Raw genomic sequence first — 22215 nt, 5'->3', positions numbered from 1 at the left:
AAAATGGCGATTTAAAAACCCTGGTGATTTTTTCTATTTTACTTTACTGCATGAGCCCCTTAGTCACCTACAGTACACTATCTCAAAGGTTGTGGATCAGAGTAATAAGGCAGAAGCTTGAAGAAGAGGAATCTGTCTTCATCGGCTTTGGGAAGATATTGTCTAAATATAGGCATGTTCAAATCTCAGATAAATTGTTTACAAATAATGTTTTTTAATATTCTGCAATTAATGCAGATGTGTGAATGAAATCCCACTGAATGAGTGACTGTAAATTTTTCAGTTGATCGACTACACTTTTGAGAACTTGCAAATAAATAAATAGAAAAAACTGTGCTTATATTAGGGAAGTTTAACTTGTAAAACATAACAAATAGGTGCTTTTATCAGTTCAATGGGGAATTGGGTATCCATATATTCTTAGGTTGTTGAACCGGTATTTCTTTGTTTTACAGGGTTAGATTTAATGCATAATTTTACCTCATAGTATGTCACCACAATCCAACTGGATTTATATCTTACAATTATGCTGTTTGCAACATATTTGTTTTCTTACTTCATTTTAATAGTTCTGTGGTGTTAACACGAAGCATCATTTGGGGCTTGAGGTTTAAGAAACTTAATTAGTAATTTTCTTACATTTATCTTAGTCAAGTTTTTGCAAAACTAATTTTAAGATGTAAATAATATGGACAGTACTTTTTGCTTTTACTTTTTACAGTCCATTGGGCGCAAATTTACAAAGCATTGGAACACATTAAAATGTCAAACAAAAGTAAATCAGGTCATACATTGCTGAGTACTTTCAGTGTATTACTCTGTCTGTTGCTACAGTAAAAAAGATTGCAACTACCATTTGAAAGGCAGAATGTTCAGGTGTCGATTAATGTTTGGGGAGGTATGCAAGGCAATGGGTAGTTACATAGTAGTAGTTACATAGTACAAAAATTATATATCAATGGCGCTCTGCACTAGTAAAATATAAACATATAATATATAGTAATGGAAATATACAACCAGTGGCGTGAATGTTTCTCCTGGGAATGGATGTTCCACATGTGATGGGAAAACATGTAAGGAAAAAGAAATCACAACATAGTGTAATACTGTGAGACATACATACAAACATATAACATAAGACGGACGCTGGGAACAACAAGTGACCAATTACAAACACATTTAATAAAGCATATCATTAAAAATACATAAAATACATAAAATAAAAACTGTTAGGGCACTCCAACTCAGGTGGGGGTACCTGCTTACCAAAAGTAAGAAGGTATCAGGCAGTGGATATATAAGAGTATCCCCTCTATGGATGGCTGCTGCTGCACCGGACTGCTGGGCTCACATGTGTGTTGTTAGCCGTGGATAGTGCTTGCTCCCTCTGTTTGTAGCATAAGCCTCTGTGCGCCCTGGACACGGAAGATTCTTCCTGCTCAGCTGTTGAAAGCGCGCCAAACGGGGCTGTAGTGAACGCGGATGGATATCCGCCCGGATTCGGCAGCCGACGGGCATCTGCTAGCAGGTTCCAAGGGGGACAGGATTCACCACCGAGTCTGGAGGACCTCTTAGAAACACCCTACGCGTTTCGAAAGTCTAGCTTTCTTCCTCGGGGTAAACATAGTATAAAAAAGTAGTCCCTGTATGTCCCGATATATATAGTCCCGGATTAAAGGTGCAGTACATCAGAATAGACTTGCTCATGCGCAGATGTGTACTTTGGGACTATCAGCGTCTCGAACAAGAACATATATACAAAAACAAACATAAAACATAAAATGACAAGTGATACATATTAAATAATAATAATATATTTACACTGTCTACAATAATGACAATGGAACATGAGAAATATATAGCCTAATCTGAATCATTATTGATATTATCAAACAACAGTTGTGAGCCCTATATAAGAAGTATGTTGAGCAGAATTCATACTAACCTAAACAATAGATTATATATATAATGAAGCAAAAGACAATAATAAAAATATATATATATATACCCTTATAATGGGTGAAGGATGTGATGGTACTGTGTAGGTATAAACATATATGTTCCCATACATTGGGTAATGGGATGTGATGATATTGTATGAAAGTGGAAGTGAATGAGATATGTGTATATGTGATGTATGTGAAATATTACAAGCTTAATAAAATATGTCAATTGTGAAAGTTATTTTAAATAGTATAAAAAAAAACAATTGTGCAGTGGTGACCAAGTGAATATGTGAGTTAATTAAAAGGCATATAATTGTGTATGTTATGGTCAGTGAAATATATGTGGCTACTACAATATTGATTTTAAGTGGAAATTAATCAAATAACCTATTACACATATAACCTATATGTGATATTTATAGGATATATATATAGAGTGGTTCTCCTGTGATACTCAATAAATTTAAATATAGTAGTGTGCTGTACCAGAGCCCTGTGTAATTAAGATAGAATAATCTATTATTTAGATGGATACTTTATCTGTCCAGAAGGAAAGGTTTCAGGTCAAATTCAATATTGAGCCCGAAAGGGGTGAGTGTTTTCAGTTCATAAATCCAAAAGGATTCTCTTTTACCTAGTGCTCCTGCCTTATTTCCACCGCGCCAATTTGTCGTGACTGCCTCTATCGCTACACATTTTAAACCTTTGGGGTTTTTGTCATGCACTTGTCATGTAAATTCAGCTCCAAACAAACCATATTCAAATCTACTCAAACTTCTAAACAATATATCATACAACAACACATTACATGTAATAGCACAAATATTATTTATCTCCTTGAATGTCCTTGCGGTCTGCAGTATGTGGGTATGACCACTAGACCGATCAAACGTCGGTTCTATGAACATATTTATAACATTAAAAAAGGCCTGGATACACATAGCGTGTCGAGCCATTTCCTCCAAGTGCATGACAAAAACCCCAAAGGTTTAAAATGTGTAGCGATAGAGGCAGTCACGACAAATTGGCGCGGTGGAAATAAGGCAGGAGCACTAGGTAAAAGAGAATCCTTTTGGATTTATGAACTGAAAACACTCACCCCTTTCGGGCTCAATATTGAATTTGACCTGAAACCTTTCCTTCTGGACAGATAAAGTATCCATCTAAATAATAGATTATTCTATCTTAATTACACAGGGCTCTGGTACAGCACACTACTATATTTAAATTTATTGAGTATCACAGGAGAACCACTCTCTATATATATCCTATAAATATCACATATAGGTTATATGTGTAATAGGTTATTTGATTAATTTCCACTTAAAATCAATATTGTAGTAGCCACATATATTTCACTGACCATAACATACACAATTATATGCCTTTAAATTAACTCACATATTCACTTGGTCACCACTGCACAATTGTTTTTTTTTATACTATTTAAAATAACTTTCACAATTGACATATTTTATTAAGCTTGTAATATTTCACATACATCACATATACACATATCTCATTCACTTCCACTTTCATACAATATCATCACATCCCATTACCCAATGTATGGGAACATATATGTTTATACCTACACAGTACCATCACATCCTTCACCCATTATAAGGGTATATATATATATATTTTTATTATTGTCTTTTGCTTCATTATATATATAATCTATTGTTTAGGTTAGTATGAATTCTGCTCAACATACTTCTTATATAGGGCTCACAACTGTTGTTTGATAATATCAATAATGATTCAGATTAGGCTATATATTTCTCATGTTCCATTGTCATTATTGTAGACAGTGTAAATATATTATTATTATTTAATATGTATCACTTGTCATTTTATGTTTTATGTTTGTTTTTGTATATATGTTCTTGTTCGAGACGCTGATAGTCCCAAAGTACACATCTGCGCATGAGCAAGTCTATTCTGATGTACTGCACCTTTAATCCGGGACTATATATATCGGGACATACAGGGACTACTTTTTTATACTACGTTTACCCCTGAGGAAGAAAGCTAGACTTTCGAAACGCGTAGGGTGTTTCTAAGAGGTCCTCCAGACTCGGTGGTGAATCCTGTCCCCCTTGGAACCTGCTAGCAGATGCCCGTCGGCTGCCGAATCCGGGCGGATATCCATCCGCGTTCACTACAGCCCCGTTTGGCGCGCTTTCAACAGCTGAGCAGGAAGAATCTTCCGTGTCCAGGGCGCACAGAGGCTTATGCTACAAACAGAGGGAGCAAGCACTATCCACGGCTAACAACACACATGTGAGCCCAGCAGTCCGGTGCAGCAGCAGCCATCCATAGAGGGGATACTCTTATATATCCACTGCCTGATACCTTCTTACTTTTGGTAAGCAGGTACCCCCACCTGAGTTGGAGTGCCCTAACAGTTTTTATTTTATGTATTTTATGTATTTTTAATGATATGCTTTATTAAATGTGTTTGTAATTGGTCACTTGTTGTTCCCAGCGTCCGTCTTATGTTATATGTTTGTATGTATGTCTCACAGTATTACACTATGTTGTGATTTCTTTTTCCTTACATGTTTTCCCATCACATGTGGAACATCCATTCCCAGGAGAAACATCCACGCCACTGGTTGTATATTTCCATTACTATATATTATATGTTTATATTTTACTAGTGCAGAGCGCCATTGATATATAATTTTTGCACTGTTTGATACCTGACTGGGGTTCAGGGATATATCATAGGCTGCCTACACTTTAGGATATAGCGCTACCTATTTGTTTAGTAGTTACATAGTAACTACACATTGACTTGCATATTCCCCCAAACCTTCATCGACACCTGAACATTCTGCCTTCCAAGGGTACTAAATGGAATCTGTCATATTTTAGGGATGGATGTACAGGTATGTTGCATATTTTAATGACATTTAAAAATGTTTCTGAATTATTTTGCGTGAAACCACGGGTCAATTTTGCATGGCCCACAAAGAGCTTCTTTTTCTGTTTTGTAGTTCACCACATTTTTACTTTATTTGCTTTTTCTCACATGCAGCAGTTCTTGTTTGTCAATGTTACACCTGCAACAAAAATAATACAAATTATACAGTATTTATTAAGATATTACTTAAAGGGAATGATGTAAATATATGATTCTCTGATTTGTAACTCTGACCCTCCAGTCACATATGACATTAATTCTCAAATAGTTTCATGTGATGTAATCTAATAAGATCAAATGGTTGCATTTTTTGTTTTAAACGGACAAGAATCCTACATAATGAACAAAAAAAGACCCTTGATGATTTTTCATATTAAGTAATGTTTTAATGGTGGCAGGTTCACTAAGCTCATAAAATAGGAAACAATGGCAATATGGTTTCGATTTATTCTGGCAGTAAAAAACGTTCAACATTTGTTGTTAAGATGAGTTAATTACAAAGTAAATATTCCTGTGATTACTCAAATAAATTTGAATAGATATTCTCTGTACTATAGGTGGTTTACCTTCCTAATAAAGCAATTTAAAACACTAAACGTGCCTAGATCGTAAGCTCTCTGGGGCAGGGACCTCATTCCTGTTGTCTCAATTTGTCTTAACATAGATCTACTCTTTGGTCTTACAATATTATCGTCCTCTCCCACATTGTTCTGCGCTGTGCAATATGTTGCACAAATAAAACACAAAATAAGAATAATAAGAGACTTGTTTGCTTATTAAAATAATGCAACATATTTGTTTGATGTATATTTTTTATTATTTGCAAATTAGAGGATTAACTGATGCAGCGTCAGCAAGTCCCCTACAGAAAGTGCATTGCCTTGGTGCACACCAAACTAATCCTGTTTTTACATTGTATATGCTTATGTGATAGTATGAAGTGCTAAAGTGATAAGGGAATAAAATATCAATATTAAAAATACAAATACGTGGTGCTGTTGGCTCTTATTTGAACTTGCTGTGAGAGGTATGAATCTGTTTACTTTACAGGGAATAATACATTCTATTAAACCTTATATAGGATTGGATTACAATTCAGATGAATAATGAGATGATATTCAAATGCAGCATATTGAACAATGGTTGCTTTTATGTCAACAACAGCAATTAAGTTGCATATTAGTACTCTGAACCAATTTAATATACATATCCTTCAATTATAATGCTGGTGTAAAGGTTACTAGTATATTATTGATCAGACAACACTGAATTACTCGTATATTATTGATCACACAACACTGAGTTCTCTAAACTGCCATAAAAATGCTGTTTATTAGACAGCACAGCTCCAACATCACTGCTTAATTTTACTTTAGACTGATGAGAAGTTAACAGTGTTGTCCTATAATAATCAGCAAGAGGAATAACCATATGACTGCAGCCCTAATAATATCTAACCTAAAATATACAGTAAATTCTGTACCTAGACAGCGCAGCTCCAACATCACTGCCTAATTTGACTATGCTCACTATGCTTGATAGTTATAAGATAAATTCAACAATGTGTCTAAACACCAACAATATAATGAAAGTACTTGGCTTGAATGTATCATCTGAATTGCTCGGCATACCGCTTTCTTCCACAGCAGCAAGCTCAGAACAGCACCACGTTATGTGACGTCACCATGTCACTACATCCCACACGTTTCTTCCCTCTACGGAACTTCGTCAGGGGAATGGTATGTAACGGAGCCCATTTACAGGCTATAAATACTGTTTACAATCGCTATGGAGCAATCTACTGCTGCGCGCACCATGCCACTCCAGCAAATATGTCTATGTTGTAGTGCATGCACAATGAGCTCCTATACAATAAAATCATATTAAAAAGCATATTGATTGATCAATATTAGTTTTGTTTAATTATAAGTTTATATTTTCAGAATCTTCTGCACACATATAATTACACTTTTATATTAGTGAAATGACTCAGGTAAAGATCGTAAAAAATGGGAGAGTCCCTTCATACTGTAGATCAGGCATATCTAATGTTATCTCTTGATTGAACATTAAGGAATGGAGAATGGATATAGGTGTTAATACCTATTAGAAAAAGGAGGAGGGGACACAGGGTGATTGTGGCCCTCAGAGAATTCACTTAACTGCACACCACTAGGTGTAAAAATTTACTTTTATTGAGTAATTACTTAAAACATATATTACCGTGGAATTGTGTAACGTGAGTTAAAAATGGATTAAATAAAAAATATCGAACATCTATGTCAACACATAAATATAGCTTACTATCCCAATTGCCCTACTAATGAAGGTGGGATATAGGTGGCATATGATGCTATAAGTCAGGGTATGATCCCCTCTGGGTCAGCTAACAGACCAGATGGTGAGTTTAAATTAGCCAGCGAGACTATATGAAATTGGTAAATGAGTAACCAGCCCTCCTAGTCTAGTGATATAGTATTATACACCTCTATAAATCATAGCATAAGTTTAATAGGTGCATAAACTATGAGTGAAGAGCTAACACTCACAGCAGCAAAAGGTGATTAATCTCAAGCACATGTACTGCAGAGGTGCATGGTGCACTAGGTAGGAGGTGAAGGCAAAGACTCACTGGCATATAAACACTGGACTCAAATTAGCCAAGTGTCAGGAACTGTACACACTGACCCAGGACCTATAAACACTACATTAAAACAGCTCCAAGTAGGAGACTGACAACATTGCGCGTCCAACGCGCGTTTCCCTCCAGCAAAGGAGCTTCTTCAGGGACAAGTTTTGCTAAGGGGAGTGAAAACAGCATTTTTATACCCTGCCGGTACCATAATTGCAAAATCGATTGTTTGCAGCTATTGCGCATGCGTGCCGCCTTCGCGTCCACAACGGCACATTTATCAAGTCACATACTCTTAAAACAAATTAACAGTATAATGTTATACATGTTACCTTGATGGGGCCGTTATTGGAGACGTTCCAGAGCATTTTAGTGACTTATAATGCCGTTCTATCGACGTACCCGCATACACCGAGTACTGCACATGCGCGTGGACTTAGAATTTTTTAGTCCAAGCATATACAGATTGCGCGAACCAGTATAGGAACGTCTAATGCGCAGAAGTGGACTGTTAGTAATAAACAGCCACCCCTAAGCAGATCCTATGCCTCTATGTTAATTATAGAGGCATAATCTACGGTACTGGCCATGAGGACAGCCAGAGAAAAGATGCTGATTCTAACATCATGGTCATAGCATGCCACTGGTGCATGCAAAGTGGATAAAGGACCCCCCTATTGTATAGTGCAGAGCAATGTGTCACAAAAATGCAGTGATGAACAGAGGACTTATAAAGAGTTAAAAAATGAATGAAACTATAAATGCATACATCCTAGGTATAAGTAATTTATTCTAGCATGCTGTAATAGTACTAGACCCCAAGTGTATGCACACGTTACTGAACGCTGCAGTATTATAGTCACTGATTAATGGGATAACAAATAATAATAAAGTAATATCATTCAATACCAGAAGACTGACTACCAAAACTGTTGACACGGAAAGTGGCAAAACTGGTCAGGACGAGGGAACATAATGGGTTAACATACTTAATGGTAATAAATAAATAAAGGGATCAGACCAAGATAACTCAGATTAAATAAATGGTGTGAAAGTAAACCCTTCATTAAGACCATTAGGGCTCCTTGTTTTTAATTTATAAATCCATTCTGCTTCGATACGAAGCCGAGATTGGTCAGTGTTATCACCTCTCACGGGACATTTAAGCTGATAAATGCCCATGAACTTGATAGCATCAATGTTGCCATGGTGAAATTGTGAGACATGTCTCGCAACTGATGTTTCTGCAGAGTGTTTGATAGAGTTTATATGTTCCAGAACACGTCTGCGAAGCTGTCTAGTTGTCTTGCTGACATATCTCTTACCACAATTACATGTGATGAGATAGACAACGTTGGTGGTCCGACAATTGATGAAACTGTCAACACAATATTGTACGGTGAATACTTTGGCAACATTGATGTATTTACACGCTTTACAGCCCTGACAGCGAAACATCCCTTTTAGAGGGATGCCAATGTCTAGCGAAGATCTTCTTAATCGCCCACCATCTTTTATTAAAGGTGCCTATGACTCTGATAGTGTTGTCTTTGGATTTTTCTTTTTTACCAGTCAGAAGAGAATCTCTCTCACTGTGCAGTGCCCGGTAGTAAGCTTTATTCAATGTCTTAATATTGTACCCACGGCTGAGGAATCTTGATAGAAGTTCTTTTGATTGAATAATGAATTCTCCAATTGTCGAGCAGTTTCTCCGGAGGCGGAGATACTGCCCCATAGGTATGCCCGCTATGAGGCTCTTAGGATGCTGGCTTTGAGCCAGCAAAAAGCTGTTCGTGTCTGTGCTTTTCCTAAAGACCTTGGTTTGGACGTTCTTATCACCATCAACATATATGTTTAGGTCTAGGAAGGTAATAGATGTTTTACTCAGCACTGTCGTTAACCACAAGTTTAGCGTATTGGTATTCAGATACCACACAAATTCATGGAGAAGTTCCAAGGGGGCTTCCCATAGAAGCAAGATATCATCTATGTATCTGATCCACATGGAGACGTGGTCAGTATACATAGATAGTTCCTCATTGAAGACGTGGGTACGCTCCCACCAGCCCAGGTACAGATTGGCATATGTAGGCATATGTAGGGGCACAAGCTGTGCCCATAGCCGTACCCTGGGTCTGGTGGTAATACAGACCATCGAAAATGAAGTAATTGTGGGTTAGAACATAAGATAGTAGATCTAGCACAAATAAATTGTGTCTATTAAACCTACTGTCCCTTGTCGTTAGAAAATATTTGACATCGGTGAGACCATTCTCGTGGATGATGGAAGTATATAATGACTCTACATCTAAACTCACGAGGATGGTCTCAGATGTAACATGTATACCGTTCAGTCTCTTGAGAGTTATCTTTCGTATCTTGGACATACGATGGGAGACTGATGAGAAAGTTCCTTAGGACCATGTCAAGGTATATACTGCTGCCTTCAGATAGACAGTTGTTGCCCGAAACAATTGGACGTCCAGGTGGGGACTCTAACCGTTTATGTACCTTAGGTAAGGTGTAAAACGTCGCCACAGTGAGTGACTTAGGGTACATAAAATCAAACTCGTTGCGGCTTATCATGTCCATATCCAGGGCATCCTGTAAGATGTTTAACAGTTCTGATTTATATTGGGATGTTGGACTGCACTCGAGAGTCTCATAACAATCTTTATCGCTGAGAAGTCTCATGTTCTCTCTGACATAGGCTTCTGTGTCTTGGATAACGATGTTTCCACCTTTATCAGATGGTTTAATGATATAAGTTTTATTAGACATGAGATCTTTCAGGCCAGTCCTCTCGTCACGGGTTAGATTATTGTTGGACTTATAGTGTCTAGGTTCAGCTACTAGGTCCCTAGTGACACAAGTAATGAATAAGTCAACGGCTGGACATATACTAGCGGGTGGGGTAAAATGACTCTTGGTCTTGAGATGGGTGAAGGGTCCAGTTATATCACAATTTGCCTGGATATTTTGGTCAAACAACTGACATAAATCAGCCACATCCTGTCTTTCCTGTACCTGCAAATCGTCAGTGAGTGCATTAGGATTATCGTTAGCGCGTTTAGAGTAGAATTTGTGTACTGCACCGACACACTTTATTCGAGCAAATACCCGGTATGTACCTGGCAGATACCTGGAATGCGCCGCTCCTCACCTCTGACAAGCCCCGTTGCATTTGCCTTCCCAGCCTGGGTTCATGCCTGGCTGATGGGCGGCTGATCTGTTAAATGATAATGATTAGGATTTAATAGGCTGCAATGCTTCGCGTGTCTACCAGATGGCATAAATTCATGAATTGTAATGCAGTATATATATATATATTGTGCAGTATTGCAGCCAGCTGGAATAAAATGCTTCAATCCCTGCTTGGAAAATAACTCAATGCACTCGGGCAGAAAACAGTCACAAACCTCAATACACCCGGGTATACCCGAATTCGTGGGACTAGCCGAGCTCGAATAAAGTGTGTCGCCAGTGTAACAATAACCGCCTGCCAAAGAGGTTTAAATCCTTTACCCACTCGAATAAATTAAAGTCAGATGTGGGGGAAAAGGAGAGACCCTTCCTTAGCAGATCAAGTTGTACCTCACTGAAAGAATGGCTGGACAGGTTGAAAACTTGCAAGGCATCGTTATCTATACTTGTGTTGGTCACTATTGGGTGGGTTAGGTATTTTTCTTTGTTCTTAGGCTTCTTTTTTCCCCTTCTGGTTTTGTGTTTTGGAGAGCCTGGGCTAAAAAACCAACCTGTGTGTCTTTGGTGGCCTTACTCCCTCTCCCTTTATTTTGGCCCGTTGGTCTAGAACCAATTTGTTCACCATCAGAGGCGTCTGATTCGGATGAGGAATAATCAGAATAATTGCCCCTCCTCCTAGATCTAGTTGGATACCTATAGATAGTGCCTTGTTCGTAATCGTTGGTATCTCTAAGGAACTTAGTGTGTTTCCTATCCTTTAGCTCTTGCCTGAATTTGATCATATTAAGCTCTAGTTTTTTCTCCATTTCTTCAAAGTCCTGTAATTGATTGTACTTACTCAGGTCTTTGAGATTGTCATCTAGTTCTTTATTGGTGACATCTAACCTAGATTTCTTATGGTCAATGAGGAGATTCATAAGCTTATTAGAGCATTTGGATAGGGTATCTTCCCACTTTTTAATGAAGTCCTGTGAAGTGATGTAATACGCAGGACACAATTTCAATCTAAGTCCACGTGGGATCATATTAGAGTCAAGATAACTTTGCAGACTTGTAATCTCCCACCAGACTTGTGATTGGGTCCGCAGGAGTCTAGAGATATTACAGAAGTAGTTGACAATGTCTTGGTTTGTGTCTGATGTACCCTGTGATGTTTTACTGAACACATTTATAGCCTCATCTTGCCAGCTAGACATATCCATGCCAAAAGTGAGGTACTGTAGCAAGTGAAATGAATCAGGTAAAGATAGTAAAAAATGGGAGAGTCCTTTCATACTGTAGGTCAGGCATATCTAATGTTATCTCTTGATTGAACATTAAGGAGTGGACAATGGACATAGGTGTTAATACCTATTAGTCACAATATACACCTTCATAAAGAGCATATATCTATCTCATGGTCCAACTTTGGATCAAAATTGTGGGCTTAGCAGGTGGTACTTATTGATGACATGTAGGATAATATTCCATTAGACATATTGAGCAGTTGATATAATTTTTCCCATTAATGAGAACTCTATATTCTGCAATTATCCTTCAACGAATATGGATCATCCAATATGGAGAGATCAAAACATATATTCCAGTTTATTAAATGAATGGTTTAAAGGTAAAACCCTTGTTGAGTCCTGATGGACTTCTTGTTTTTAAATGGTAAATCCATTCTGCCTCTTTTTTGAGTAGTTTTAAATCAATGTTAACTCCCCTTAGATTATTTTTTATATGCTCTTTGCCGCAAAGACGTAGGCACTTGACATCACCATCATGTGCAAAGTTCACATGTCGTACAACTGGTATGTATAATTGTTGGTAATAGAATTGATATGTTCTAATACTCTACGTCTTGGTTCCCGTATTGTTTTACCGACATATCTGGCATTCTATGAGATAGATTACATTATATGTTCTGCAGTTTATAAAGTCTCTAATGTCATACGTTTTAGAATGATCATGATTGTTAAAAGTTTTCATAGTTTGTATATACTGACAGGCCTTACAAATCTTACATTGATACAGACCTTTTAATGGTGACGTTAGCCACGTTTTTATTATTCTTTTCTGATAATGTGTCACAGGGGACTCCTTTAGCAGGTATGAGCTCAGTGGCCGGCACAGCAGGAGCAGGCAAAGATTGTTGGGGTCACGGGCTGAGGTCGGTGTCAGGTTGCAAACAGGAATGCCGGGGTCACACGCAGAGGTCGGAGGCAGGCGGCAAGCAGGAATGTCGGGGTCACACGCGGGGTTCGGTAACAGGAAGGGGAGCAGGACAGGGGAGCAGGAACTGGGCAGTGGAGCAGGAACTGAAACTAGGGAGCAGGGACAGGTCTGGTACTTGGTAGCAGGAAACAGATTGGGGCAATCTAGTTTAATAGCAAGGGCCTTTAATAGGAACAGGACTCAAATACAGAACAGGACTGGTATAGGAACAGATCAGAGGCAGAAGCATTGGCATAGGAGTCTGACACAAAACAAAGGCAAGGAGAAAAAGGAAACTATAAGGACAGAGAACAGGAGTAACAAGAAGACAGACAGACAGACAGAGGAATCCCAGAGCAGCCAGAAAGCAGCAGCACACCCGATAGACAGAGAAAAGAACTTTGTCTGGGAGCAGGATGTCTAGGAGACACTGACATTACTCCCCCCTCTCAAGCATTCTCCGGATGATCCTCCAGGCTCCTCCCGGAGACGCCAATTTAAGGTGGACTTAGGGTGACCCCCCTCTAGTGGTTTGTCAGCAGGCAAAATAATTGTCTTCACCGCGATGGTGCAGGAACCAGCAAACGGCACATCGGGTGCTGCAAGGAACCTCCAGACAGTTGTGTCCAACTTAAATGCAGGGCATGGACATCAGGAAAATGGGCATCAGGCACGGGTGCATCAGACTCTCCATATGAGTCAGTGGGGACTTTGGGTTCTCTCTCCGTGGTTTCTTTTTGTGACTGCCATTTCATGGTATCACTTAATGAGCATATAAGACCAGCTATTTGAGTCTTCAGTTCTTGAAGCTGTCCTTCAGCATTTCTTTTCCCACTCAATGCAGTCGCCAGTTCAGTTTCTTTGGAGTTGAGTTGCGATTCTACATCTCCCAGCTGACTCAAAGCAAGGCTTAAATTGGTTTCCTTTTCCTTATTTCTAACCTGCAGCTGCTGGTACTCCTTCCAGGCCTTTTCCAGCTCTAACTGCAGCCGGATCTTCTCAAGGGCTGTGTGGTCCAGCAATTCGAAGGCATTTGCCATTTTGACCTCATAGTACAGTGTCAGGTCGGCCACTTGACAGACGGATACCTCCTCTCTCACTTCCTTTTTGGCGAGCTGTATCTTGAGCTCAGCGATCTATGCCTGCAGCGCTGTGAGTTGCTGGGATGTGTGTTCAGCTGCCAGCTTTAGCTTTAGCTCATCCATTTTTAGGCTTTGCTACAATTTCAACTCCTTGGCGAGAGACCCTTGCTTGAGTGCATCCTGCATTCCTCCTCTTAGGGCCTTCATCTCTTCACTGGGATCGTTCGGAGCTTGCTTCCATGCATCCTTCATTGTCTTGGAGTCTGCCAATTCCTTCGGTAGGGTCTCAGCAGCTTACCTTTTCCATGTTTCTTTCTCCTGGGTGTACTGACTGTTAGAAATGGAGCAGTGTCTCTGCTCCTCTAACTCTTGCTTCAGTTTCTAGACCATCTCGTGTTCCCTCTTATACAGGGTTACCTGGCCTCTTAGCTCCTCCTCCAGTGAGGCTCTGGTTATGGTCAGTGTAGCCTTCAGCTCCTCATGCTGCTCTCTTGGGACACACTTGGTACTCAGCATTTTTACTTTGTTAGTAGTATGGATACTTTCTACCAGCAGATGTCGCTGCTTCTCCTCAGCATCCGCCTGTTTCTCCTTGGCATTCTGCTGGCACACACACAGTTCTTGCAGCATATTTTCTGCTGGTGTGCTCCAGGGAGATACGTTCTTCTTGCAGAACTCTCTCTGCATTCAGCAGTGCTGCCTGTATGTCTAACTTTTCCTGGGCCAATTGTTTCTTAACATTTTGGGCTTGGTGAAGCTTCTCAGTCTCTCCACTGACCTGACTAGTCAGATTCATAACCTCTTCCTTCAGGCTTAGGTTCACTTGCTTTACTGACTCTATGTCAGGACCATCTCATAGGCCTCCCTCACTGTACACAGCTCTGTGTTTAGACCGTGGCCTTCCTGGCAAGAGTGTTCCAGCTCGGTATTTAGCCTGTGAACTTTTTTCTTAGATGCTTCCAGCGCTGTGCCAACTTGATCCATGAAACTCTGGTCCAGGGAAGAATCAGCGTATGCCTTCTCCAGCTTACTTGACAAGATCACCCTGTCATTCTCCAACTGATCCTTTTCTTTTTCCAAGGCACTCTCTGCTTCTTCCAGTGCCAATTGCACCCTTGACTTTTCTTTTATCAATAGTATCTTCTCCTCTTATAATTCATGGAGTCTCTTCTCTCGTTCGCTAGGCTGGACTGAGAGGTTATTTAACTTTAGGTTTATAGTTTCAAAACAACTATTGAAGGCCTCTCACAGAACATCCCTCCTCCAGAGAGGCTTCCATCTCTGTTCTAAGCTTGTTATATTCCTTTTGAAAGGTTTTAATCTCTGTATTAAGCATGTCAATTTCCCCCAGAGTTATCTCCAGTGCTGTATTAAGGTGATCAACTGAGCTGTGGTTCTGTGCAGCATCGGTGTATGCATTCTCCAGCTCACTTGACATGATCATCATGTCACTCTCCAACTGGTGCTTTCCTTTATCCAGTAAAACGCATTTAGCAAAAGCTGTTGACAGCCACTTTTGTAGTGCAGTCTTGGCCTCTTGCTCTTTATCTAATCGTCCATAGAGGCAATCAATCTCTTTCCCTGCGGTTTGAGGTGCCTGGGTTAGGGCTCTTTTACCTTGGTTAAAGGCATCCTCTTTCTTTTCCACTATTCCTGGGATGATTCTGTGAATCACCTTATCCTGCAGCAATTCTCTATTCCCTTCTAACGCAGGTTTTCCTGATGTTGAAGGGTCATCCTTAATTCCTACTGCAACTTCCACTGTAACACCTCCTCCCTTCTTTTTCTTGCTTTCTCTTTGCTTTGAGAAGCTCAGAAGAATCAGTGGTACTGTGTTCACAATTTTTGCTCAAGGCAGTTTTCAAGGTGGGAGCCATAGCTTCAGACATGGGGAAACCAAACTTCCCAAGAAACCAGTAAAGAGGAAATGTGTCTTTAAAGCAAAAGCATTGGAATGAACAAAATAAATATTAGACACAACAGGGGGACAAAAATAGGTGAGCATCAGTCACAGAAACATCATAAATTGCAGGGGAAACCATACACAGAGAAACTTGCAGTTATATCTGAAACGTTGGAAATCAGGGATAGAAATATCATAGATTGCAAGAAACAAAAGACAGAGGGGCTTGCTGAAACATCTGAAACTTTTTAGAATCAAGCATAAAAAAACCCATAGGTTGCAGAAAAATCACGGCATAAGCAACAAAACAATGGGAGTACATTACTCTTGTCAAATGGATACAAAAGTACAATGAATGCTGATAAAACAAAAAGAGTATTGAATTGTAATAAAAAGAGGATATTACAACCTCTTACATATACAGTACTAAGGTATAACTTGATTCAGCTAGTGCTCTTGCCTCAGTGGACAAAAGTAAAGATACTATTACTATCACATTAAAATAACAAATTGAGACAAATATATCAGTTTATATATAGTAATATACACAAGAAAAAGTCTGGATGTGTATATATGTAGAGTCCAGTCAGAAATTGTATGGATAATGCAGCTTCTTTCACTGGATCCAACCCTCAGGTCCAAGATAAAAGCTATAGAGAAAAGAAAAAAGAAGAAAAAAAGAAGAAAAAAGCGCAAAACCCATTGTGCAGTATGACAGGTTTAATGCGATAAGAAAAACGGTTAAAAAAAACTTACAGACGTAAGTAGATATAAGGCACATCAGTATGTGAGGTGATCCGTAATAAAGCGTCCACCGGAACAGCCGCAGTGTCCCCTTCTCCTGCCAGGAGATTTCTTTCAGTCTGTGACTCCTTCCCTCGTCGATCGGTGCAGCTCCGCTTCCGCGTCACGTGTGCTTGTGACGTCACCGCGTTCGTGTGCTCGCGCCGTCTATCAGGGGATGGGTTGGGGAGGATGTACACTCCCTTGCTGGATGATGCGGACAAGCTCTGTGTCCTCCGATGGTGCTCCAATTTCAGCAGCATTAGTAGATACATCCCTACGCGTTTCAAGGAACAGGTCCTCTTCGTCAGGGTCACTGTAACTACAAGGGTGCTGAGCTTCCTTTAAATAGTGCTTCATTGTGGTTCCAACCAATAGGAACACTTGTAGCATTAACCAATCATAGCTGTTGTTTACCAATATCTCCAGATGATACTAGATATGGGTGTTTAAAAAGTATTTTTGTTACATGTACTATGTGAACTACAGATTGATAAAAAGTTGGTTTACATAAATTATGATATAAATCTTTATTAGCAATTTATTTATTAAAAAGTTTAAAAATTGTGGTAGTTAAAAATATAGTAACTGTAATATAGAATATAAAATATAAAATTTATGTTGTTAGACTGACTGTAAAAAAATTGTAAACTAACTGAACTGCAGTCTAAGAATAACTGGTATTATTGAACTCAACAGCTATGATGTAAACAACAAAATAATTTTTGGTTTAAAATACTGATGCAGCGGCCGTTATTCGAACACATCACGGCGCCGATTTTGAGTTCTCTGCTATTCCTCACGCAGCATGAACGTGGCCAATCGCCCTAGGCACCCGCGCTTATAGCGGATGTTTTGTTTGATTTTCATGGATTCTGTTTCTTCATTTGCAATAAAATGGATGAATTGTAATGTGTACAGTACTGTGCTAGTGTGTCAATCTCATGTTTTTAAAAGACAGAACACTAAAATTCGTTTTTCTGCACTAGCTGCGCTTGCATCTTAGTGCGGGGAGGCTGGAATTCACCCCGCGGTTTCAAATCGGGATTCCGATGTACATGACGCGTGAAATGTTCAAATAACGGCCGCTGCATCAGTACATGTTGTGCTATGGATTATATACAACAATTCCAAAGTTATTTCTATATAGACAGGAAAACATACAGGACACCTACAAGCTCATATTGAACCCCCAAAATAACCACAACATATATAAGCATATAAGTGTCACAGAGGAGTGCTACTGAGCATGGCAATATATATTTAAATACCAATGTAAAGGGGGTTTAAGGCTGCACACCACAATATAAATAAATACATACAGTTTACTGGTGCTGCTGGTTCAAGGAAGTACCTGCCAGGCAAATTCCAATGTACACTGAGGAAAAAAGAGAGATCCAGCGCTCCACGGATTTCAAGATAAATGAATTTATTGTGCCACACAATAAATTCATTTATCTTGAAATCCGTGGAGCGCTGGATCTCTCTTTTTTCCTCAATATATATTTAAAACGAGAGACAGAACATGAAACACAGACAGAGCTCAGTGCACATCCAGTGAAACTTATACACGGTACAGTGCCTAAATATATATGTATAGATATCATTTGAATAAAACGTTTTTTTAGTTTAACAAGATCTGGAAAAAATGTGTAACGCTAGCGCTGCCCACGAGTAAGACAGTACTGAGGTGGCAAGGTAGTAAACCATGCAGCAACAGCAGCGGAAGCGTGCCCGGCAGGCGGATTGTCAAAAGTAGCCGGGTCTGGGTTGGAGAGAGTGGGTTAGTCGATACTTGCCGATGTCTTGGAGTATAGAGTTCAGAATAGTCCAAGTCCATTAGCCGTGGTCTGGAGTTGGAGAGAACAGAATTGTGGAAGTCCGTATAGCCGTGGTCTGGGTTGGAGAGATCAGCAGAGTTTGGGATAAGCCGGGGTCAATAGTCAGAGATATTCCAAAGACAAGCCGGGTCGGTACACGAAGGGTTAACTGCAAGAAAAACACAAGACAAGGAGCAGGGCACAATGGATGTAGGAGCTCAAGGCTACAAGAGGTTATGCTCAGCAAGGTCTGACAGGAACTACAGGGTACATATGGGAAACAGGAACCAGCAGCAAAGGAGGCAGAGCAGAGGGGCGGCATCCGCGGTGGCAAGGATTGGCTGCAGGAGATAAGTGGGCTAATTGAATACTTGCCACGCAGCTGGGGAGCGGTGCACGTCGTCACATGTGCGCACAGCGCGTGAGAGAAGTGCGGCGCATCCGAGGGGCGGATCTAAGCACCATGGCACACTAGAAGAGGTGCGCATGTTTTGTAAGCAGAGCGGGGGTGCGTGCACGCACTGGTGCCAGAGCGGAGGTCTGAGATAAGACAGGTAAGGAGGGAACACGTCACAAAGGACGTGTTCCCCGATTCCTTACAAAATGAAACCCATTCATTTTCCTCAATGTAATATAACAAAAAAGGAAAAAGAAGCTCTGAATGACTTGACAACAAATGAAGAAATTACAATGAAATCCTCCAATAAAGGAGGTAATATTGTTATTCTCAATACTATTGACTATGTAAAAGAAAATAAACGAATTCTGATTGACAAAAGTACCTACCGGGCTTAGAATGTGATCCCACAAATATATTCAGTTCAGATATACACATATTGTTAAGATCAGAAACTCATCAGTAAAAATGAATATGAATTTATGCAAATTAAACAGCCAACAATAGCCACATTTTATTCACTTCCAAAAATCCGTAAGAATAAAGATAAACCACCAGGCAGACCTAGATTGTCTGGAAATAATAATCTCACTGAAAACAGCAGTATCTATTTAGATAAAATATTACGGCCGTTTGTAATCGCATTAATGTCCTATGTACAAGATACAAAAGATACACTTCTAAGATTAAATGGAATAACAACTGACAAAAACACTCTATTGGTCACGCTAGATGTGGAATCTTTATATTCTAGTATTAGACATTTAAATGGATTAACAGTTTGTGACTTTTATTTATCAACTAGGAATTGTGGCTATGTGGCTCATAATAAATTCATTATGGTTCTGATGCGGTTTGTGTTAACACACAACTACGTCATATTTTATGAAGTGTTCTACCACCAAACCCAGGGTACAGTAATGGGCATATCTTGTGCCCCTACATACGCCAATCTGTACTTGGGACGGTGGGAGGCCGAATATGTGTTCACAGATGAGAATGTCATATAGATTGAGTGCATTGATATGTTACTCCGATATATTGACGATATACTGATAATTTGGAAGGGCACGGAGGCACAACTGACAGAATTCATTACAATTTTGAATAGCAATTCATTGAATCTCAAGCTAACTTCAGAGTCAAACATAAAAAGTATCACTTTTTTAGATCTAATAATTGAGAAAGATACTAACTATGAGATACAAACAATCCGGGAGGGGAGGAAGAAGGGAAGGGGAAAGGAATGAGGGAAGCTCCCGCATCAGCTCAAGTACAATGAGTAAATTATAAACAAGTAGTTGAGACCATATACCGGTGCAAAAGAGGACTAGGATAATAATAAACAAACAAACAAAAGGTTCCCCCTTGAATGCACTCAGATCGATCAGTGAAGGTGATATGATTATTTGATTAAAAACCTTTTAATCACACATATAAAAATAGTACTTGTATAGAGGGGCATGGTACAAAAAGTCCAGGGCCAGCCCCTGATGACAAACCAAACTATCTTCCTAAATAATAGATGGAAGATGGAAAAAAGTACAATACATCAACTAACTGTGGGCCAGGTAGCTAAGGAGTTAACTCACACATACCTTCAGAACAAGGTGCTCACCCTAGATACGGATGCCCTTTTAACTATAAATCAACAGTCTTAGTATGATATAAGCTGCTGATACTGAATCTGAAGGGGTTAAATAACCTTAGACAAAAAGGTCAAATCGAAAGACCTACACAATATTAATGCCCCCCCCCCATGAGATGATGTAAATCAAAACAAAACAGCGTGAAAATCACAAAATAAATGTGAACCGAATAATGTACTTAGTGAACATATTACCACACGCAGAATGATATTGAATAATAAACGTGCTACAAATAAGGAAAAAAAAAAAAAAGGAAAAAAATTCCTAGCGTGTAAATATAGATTTCTGTGTCGGGCGAGCACAAAATGTGCAGTGTTAATGCCCTGAGGCACGGTTCAATGACCATATCCAGTTATGGCCTCTGAAACACAATAATGTGTTACACAAAAATCAATAATAATCTCCTAACATATGACCGCTCAGGGAGAGTCTCATAACAAATATATCTGATCATACTACAAATTGAGGTGACAGACAATACTAGTCACAACGTGTAAAATTCAGTCTTTATAGTGTAGCAGTCAGAATACAAATATTGTATCACCCCATACAGATCATACACACATGTCTCAATGAATAATGGTCTCATAGTCAAGACTGGTGTGGATAACGAGACTCAGCAATAATCCCTAAGTGGTTAGGACTGTGGGGATGGCATTATGGCACCACATGTTGATAATAATAAGTCTGCATAGTTCCCAATCACGTGGTGAAGCAGTTGTTGGTACACCTGTGTAAAGAGGAGATAGTGCCTCTGCCTAACATAGTGACGCGCAGTGTCCATGCAGGATATGCACGGCAAGGCTAATGGGATAATACACTTAGCTTATGGGTATAGTGCGCGTCTGTAGCCGCTCCACTAAGTCCAGGAGTGAGGAGGAATACAGGCAGAACGCCGAGGTACAGCAACCGGGCAGAAGAGATAATCTCTGATTCAATTTCGGCAGCTGAACTCACGAAGACGCTGACACGCTTGTAGGTGGCGTCCATTCAGCAGAGTGACGTCACACTGTTCCGGTCACCTGACGCACGTTTCGCGCGGGTTCGCGCTTTCTCAAAGGTGTAAGCACGTAGTAAACGTGCACATTAAGTAGCATTTGGTAGTCATAGCAACCGTCGGGGGAATCTTGCCCCTACGCTGCTTGCTAGACGGCCCGTCGCAATGTCTAGGTCTGTGCATAGTGCTTAGTTGCGGTAATGACCTAAATCACAGAAATCAATACAGATTGTGGCAATAACATGACTGGCAAGTTTAAATAAATGCCAGTCCGGGGTGAACTATAGAAAGAGTCCACGTGAGTAATGTAAATGCAAATTGGCAGTTAAATTGGCATAAGCTCTGATATCAGGCGAGTCCGAATAAATTCGTGGCCAGATATGAGGCTCAAAGTGAAGAGTATAAATAATATACCCAAGTCAGAACTCTCCTATCTTAGAGCTGCTCTAAGTGCAAAAAATGGGTTGGTAACCACATTCCAAAAATGGAATATGGGAGACAATAGATGCACAGGGAAAGGCAAGGTAAGTCAATAGAATACAAAAATTCTACCCAAAAATGGGGTGAGAAAAAGGGGTCGCTACGTCTAAATGGCTAGATGGCTGGATGGAACTGACAAGTAGCTAATAGCTAGAATATAATAACCGGTATCGGGAGGACGTACTTGGACCAGT

At 39.7% G+C, this 22215-nt stretch overlaps 1 protein-coding gene across 4 annotated transcripts in view; it reads right to left on the bottom strand.

Annotated features, from left to right (window-relative positions):
• Positions 1-4618: 4618 nt before the first annotated feature.
• The window catches only part of AMER3 (APC membrane recruitment protein 3), a 116295-nt gene continuing 98698 nt past the window's right edge, over positions 4619-22215 (bottom strand). For all 4 annotated transcript variants that reach the window (XR_012787913.1, XM_075569478.1, XM_075569477.1 and 1 more), the window contains one exon: positions 4619-5017. The gene's annotated coding sequence lies outside the window, so the exon portion shown is untranslated. The remainder of the gene's footprint in view (positions 5018-22215) is intronic.

Source organism: Ascaphus truei, chromosome 14 (genome assembly GCF_040206685.1).
Source record: "Ascaphus truei isolate aAscTru1 chromosome 14, aAscTru1.hap1, whole genome shotgun sequence".
Taxonomy (NCBI): domain Eukaryota; kingdom Metazoa; phylum Chordata; class Amphibia; order Anura; family Ascaphidae; genus Ascaphus; species Ascaphus truei.
This window is presented reverse-complemented; position numbering and strand designations above follow the sequence as displayed.